The sequence below is a fragment of the Argiope bruennichi genome, chromosome 6 (assembly GCF_947563725.1).
Source record: "Argiope bruennichi chromosome 6, qqArgBrue1.1, whole genome shotgun sequence".
Classification (NCBI taxonomy): Eukaryota; Metazoa; Arthropoda; class Arachnida; order Araneae; family Araneidae; genus Argiope; species Argiope bruennichi.
Genome location: NC_079156.1, coordinates 3,582,047 through 3,588,614, shown reverse-complemented (window position 1 = coordinate 3,588,614; position 6,568 = coordinate 3,582,047).

Genomic DNA, 6,568 nt, shown 5'->3' with positions numbered 1-6,568 from the left:
GATTTAGCTGTCATATGAAATTTATTGCATGTATATATAAATATTGTTACGAAGTGATAAAAACGTATCCCTGACATGGCGACTTGGCGGGAAATTTGGCGGTCTTGGCGACAAATGTTGGCGACCTTGGCGTCGAAAGGAATCTTCTAGAAGACTCCAGATGGTCCCAACATTATATCACCGAGACCAGTTTCTCCTTGAAACTTGGAGAAAGTTCTGGGACTTTCCCAAGATTACGTCACTTCCTGTGGGAAGGCTATAAAAAAAAACAAGCACTAGAGACCGGGAGGTCTTGGAGGATTAGACAGCAAGAAAGCTGCTGAACTAATGACTAGTGATTAAATGTGCTACGATTAATTGACGGTATTTGTAATAGAAGAAATATTTTGTAACATTTTGGTGTCAGAAGTGGGAATAGTTGGATTTTCCTGTATATGCCTTGGACCAGAGGAATGGATGAAAAATTCACAGAGCTACTTGCCATAATGGCAGAGATAAAAGCTGGACAGGACGTAATGAGGAAAGACCAAAAGGAATTGAATGATAAGATTCAGATGCAGGTCGAGAGTCAAGTAAAAGGAATTAAGGATCACGTTAATAGTTGCGTAGAGAAGATAGAAGAAGACGTCCAGAGTGTCGAGAGGGAGATTGGAGTAGTGAAGGACGAGGCTCGAACCAATATCGAAGCAGTTCAGGAGAGGATCGGCAATCTCGAGAAGAGACTTAGTGAACTCGAGGACAGACCAAACAACTTCCTACCAAATTCAGAATTCTCGTATACCAGACCGACAGTTAAACCATTGACATTTGATGAAGAGACATCATGGACTGTTTTTAAAACCCAATTTGATGTTGTCAGTTCTACAAACGGATGGACAGATGTTGTAAAAGCCAGCCAACTTGTAGCATCTCTCCGTGGATCAGCGGTGGAGGTTCTTCAAGGAATTCCATCTGAAAAGCTGACGGACCTAATGACAATTGAAGAAACCTTAGAATCCAGATTTGGGGACAGCCATCTAACCCAATTTTACAGAACACAGCTGAAGACAAGACGACAAAAGGCAGGAGAAAGCCTTCACGTTTTGGCCGCAGATGTGCAGCGATTAATGAGCCTGGCATACGCTGAATGCCCTCGGGATGTTCGGGAAAGCCTAGCAGTGCAGTATTTCGTCGATGCCATCAGAGACGAAGACACACAGCTTGCAACGAGGCTAACAGATGAAAAAGATCTAAAATCAGCTCTAGCTTATAGCATGAAGTATGAGGCTGCAAAAACTGTTTCCCGGAGTCCCAGATGTGTCAGACCGATTGAGATTCAGAATGAGGCCGGCAGGAAAAGTGATGACAAATTTGAATCACTCTGCAGTTTGCTGGAAAAGTTATTGAACAGTCATGGTGGAGAAAAGAATAACATCCCTCGCCGAAACTCGAATGTGACTTGCTGGAGGTGCAACAAGAAGGGGCACTTACAGAGAAAGTGCTCGGTGGTTATTTCCAACCAGGGAAACTAACTCATGGCCGTCTTGCGGGGCGAAGGCTGCCTTTTCTGAATGAAGCCCCTGAAGAAGGACTGAGAGTTTCAGCTCTTAGTGGAAATAAAAATGGACTTTACTTAGAAGGACTTATTTGCGGCATCCAGTGTATGATGTTGGTAGATACGGGAGCAAATGTCACACTTTTAAGAACAGACTTGGCCCAGAAATTAAAAGAACAATTTTATTACACAGCTCCTAATATTTCTTTAAAGACTGCTACAGGTGAAAATGCGAAAATACATGGCAAATTAGATGCATCCATTGAATTGGGATCAAGAAAATTTCATCATAAGATCTACATAGCTGACATCACCGATCCCTGTATTCTAGGTCTGGATTTCCTTCAAAAATTTAACTTTACTGTAGACCTTAAGAGAAACGAGATACGGACAGCAGGGGAAGAAATTCCTCTGTTTTCAGCCGATGTACAGAATTCAAAGTCATGTTCTGTATTGGCCAAGGAGAGAACTTTAATACCGCCAAGATCTGAATGTCTTATCCAGGGGGTTTCTGAAGTTTCTGCACCGTTCAGGTACGCCGTAACGGACTTTCCTAGTCAAGTTTCCCAAAAGGGTGTGCTTGTGGCGGCCTCACTGGTTGATTTGAAGACGGAAGCCATACCCGTTCGAGTATTGAATCTGAACAATAGATCCAAGATCGTGAGCAAAGGAACTGTTATTGCGTCATGTGACCAGTTGATGGATATCGTCGCTCGTCCTCAAGAGTTTTCTGGAGCACATCCTCCGATAATTTTGGAGAATCTTGAAGGACTTGATGAACAGCAAAAGAGAGAAGTAAGAAAATTGCTTAATGAATTTCAAAGCTAGTTTTCGATCTGTGACTCTGATGTTGGCCGGTGCAAAATGGCACAACATAGAATCGATACCGGTGACCATCCACCAATTAAACAACACCCCAGGCGATTGCCCCTTGCAAAGAAGGAAGAAACAGAGAAACTAATTAAAGAAATGGTTGACAACGAAATAATTGAGGAAACGTCTAGCCCTTGGGCTTCGCCTATTGTTCTTGTCAAAAAGAAAGACGGATCGACAAGATTCTGTGTCGACTACAGGAAATTGAACGAAATTACTAAAGAAGACAGTTATCCTCTACCGCGAATAGACGATACCCTGGATGCTTTGAACGGAAATCAATGGTTCACGACGCTGGATTTGAAAAGTGGATACTGGCAGGTAGAGATCCGACCTGAAGATAGAGAAAAGACGGCCTTCACCACCGGACAAGGCCTTTGGCAATTCAAGGTAATGCCTTTCGGACTTTGTAATGCTCCTGCCACATTCGAAAGACTAATGGAGACAGTATTACGTGGACTATCGTCTGAAGCCTGTTTAGTGTATTTAGATGACATCATAGTAGTAGGACGAACATTTGAATAACCTTCGGAAAGTATTCCAGAGACTACAGAAAGCCAACCTTAAGTTAAGCCCTAAGAAATGCTGATTCTTCCAAAAGCAGGTAGTTTACCTCGGACATGTTATTTCAGCAGAGGGAGTTAAAACTGATCCACAGAAAATTAAGGCAATAGTCGATTGGCCTCGTCCAGAGACAGTGCATGATCTTCGAAGTTTCCTTGGGCTGTATACTTATTATCGACGCTTTGTAAAAAAATTTTCTACAATAGCAAGACCTTTACACAAATTAACTGAAGCTAAATCTAAATTTAATTGGACAGACGAATGCGATAAATCTTTCAACAGTTTAAAGCAGGCTTTGACAACTTCCCCTGTCTTGACCTACCCTCGGGCTGACAAAGATTTTATATTGGATACGGATGCTAGTAATGAAGGAATAGGGGCTGTGTTATCCCAGAAGATTGGAAATGAAGAACGTGTCATCGCTTACTTCAGCAAGAGCTTGGGTAAAGCAGAAAGAAATTATTGTGTCACACGTAAAGAATTACTAGCCATTGTAAAGTCTGTAGAGCATTTCCATCACTATCTCTGGAAATTTCTTCTCGGGACTGAAATGGCTTTTAAATTTTAAAGAACCTGAAGGTCAGATAGCTCGCTGGATTCAAAGACTTCAGGAGTATGAATTCGAGATCCAGCATCGCAAAGGGATCTCTCACGGAAACGCAGATGCCCTCTCTCGAAGACCCTGTAGGGAAAGCTGCAAACATTGCACGAATGCGGAAAAAAAGTTCGGAATGGAAACGGATATTTCCGTGAACGTTTTAACAAAAACAACGGTGGATCCCTGGTCTTCAAGTGAGATACAAAAAGCACAGTTGGAAGATCCCGCTATTAAGCCAATTTTGAAGAAGAAACTAAATTCGGCGGATCGACCATCTTGGGAAGAAATCGCTCCGGAAAGTCCGGCAACGAAGCGATACTGGGCTCTTTGGGACTCCTTACATCTGAAAGACGGTGTTTTATACCGCAAGTGGGAGAGTGACGATGGAACCACCTGCCGATGGCAATTAATTCTCCCAAAGAGTAGAATTCCAGAAGTTCTGCAAGAGACCCATGACAGCCCAAGTGGAGGGCATTTTGGAGTCATGAAAACCTTGAGTAAAACAAGGGAAAGATTTTATTGGGATCGACTTCGCGTTGACGTTGAAAAATGGTGCAGGGAATGTCATGCTTGCGGAGCCCGAAAAGGACCTAAAACAAGAACGAAGGGTCGTTTACAACGGTATAATGTGGGAGAACCATTTGAAAGAATTGCCTTGGATATCCTAGGACCTTTTCCTGCTACGACAAAGGGTAATAAGTATGTCCTGGTGTTAATGGACTATTTTACCAAGTGGCCCGAAGCAATTCCCATTCCAGATCAGGAGGCCTCGACTGTAGCTGGAGAATTACTTCGAAGCTGGATCTCATGTTATGGCGTGCTTATGATTTTGCATTCTGATCAAGGAACAAATTTTAACTCCGCTCTCTTTACTGAACTTTGTAAACTTTTGGGGATTGAGAAGACTAGAACGACGGCGTTGCATCCCGAGTCCGATGGAATGGTTGAAAGGTTTAATCGAACAATTTTAAACAATCTGTCTTTATTCGTTTCGAAAAATCAGACTGATTGGGATGTACATCTGCCACTCTTTCTCTTAGCCTATAGGAGCGCAGAACATGAGGCGACCAGACTGACCTCAGCAGAAATGCTTTTTGGTCGAACGCTGCGATTGCCCTGTGATATTCTCTTTGGACGACCGAGTGAAACACCTTCCTCGCCGAATGAGTACATGAACAATTTAGAAGCGCGTTTGGGAAGCATACATGCTTTTGCCAGAGAGCGAATTAAACTGGCCAGCGAAAGAATGAAAATTCGTTACGACTCCAGAGCGACCGACCACCAATTTAAGGAGGGTGATCTAGTCTGGATGTATAACCCGAAGCGACGGAGAGGTCTGAGTCCGAAGTTACAACAGAACTGTGAAGGACCTTATACTATTGTCAAGAGATTAAACGATGTCATCTACAGAGTACGGAGGTCGCCGAATGCCAAGCCAAAAGTCATCCACATTAATCGGCTGGCTCCGTATCGGGCCACTGATCATAGTTCTATGTAATGAGACTGTCCGGGTCGTGCAGTTTTCGAAGGGGAGAGCAGTGTTACGAAGTGATAAAAACGTATCCCTGACATGGCGACTTGGCGGGAAATTTGGCGGTCTTGGCGACAAATGTTGGCGACCTTGGCGTCGAAAGGAATCTTCTAGAAGACTCCAGATGGTCCCAACATTATATCACCGAGACCAGTTTCTCCTTGAAACTTGGAGAAAGTTCTGGGACTTTCCCAAGATTACGTCACTTCCTGTGGGAAGGCTATAAAAAAAACAAGCACTAGAGACCGGGAGGTCTTGGAGGATTAGACAGCAAGAAAGCTGCTGAACTAATGACTAGCGATTAAATGTGCTCCGATTAATTGACGGTATTTGTAATAGAAGAAATATTTTGTAACAATATACAATATTTTCCCCAAAAGTGTCCCCCCCAGAACTGTAAGTTATTGATATAATTAGCAAAAATGGTTTTGTGTACTATGGGAAAAGGCAGCCGAACTAAAACCTAATTCCTGTTACTGTCATGATTTTAATTTTTAATAGATCTTTTATTTAAAGGATATATGTATATATAGCTATACCCCTCTCCCCCCCCTTCTTCCTTCAAACACCAAATCGATCATACCATGTGGTACAAAAGCGAAAGTATTCAAAACTGTTTAAACTGAATATAAAATATTGACCCATTATTATAATTCCGAAACTATTTGTTTTAATTGAATAATTATTTCACAATAATTATTCTTTCCACTTCTCGGAGATCTTTTTGTTGTGTTATTTGCAATAACATCTAACCCTTTATATTTCCATAAAACATTTTTTATTTTGTTCATTTTTAAACATTATGAATGGAGATTTACTAAATTCTTTACATGGACGGATGTTATGGACAACATGAAATTGCTAATATTTTGTGTTTGTTTAAAATTCCCCATACATTCAACAAAATGCTCTATAATTTAAATGTAAAATTAAACACAAATTAATTCGTTTGATGCGTTATAAGTACACATTTTTCAAAAAAAAAAAAGAGATTTAATTTTATTTTTTTCACACTTTTTTGAAATTTATCCATTTTAATTTTTTTTTCCATGCAATAAATAAAATAAAAAAATCAATGAGCAATTTTCCACTTTTTTCTCTGTTTAGGGGTTTAGCCAGCATTCAGGCGATTTTTTATATGTATATATATATATATATATATATATATATATATATATATAATTATATTTGGGGAGCTAAAAGTCAATGTAATTTTGATATAGATATTTCATTTTGTATTTTTAAATGAACTTTTTTTGTAGTAAAATTATTGCTCAGTTTTCTGAAATGTGTATTGGTAAACAATATGGAGAGGAGAGAACCCACTGAAAAGAAACAAATCACTTCATTCTTAAGCATACTTTGATAAGTAAATTTGGCAAGCTGTTCGGAGGTATGACTGGTAAAAGTTGGTCTAGATGGGCACGTGTTTTCTACTGTTGGTTAATATACTCGCAAAAAAGGGAAA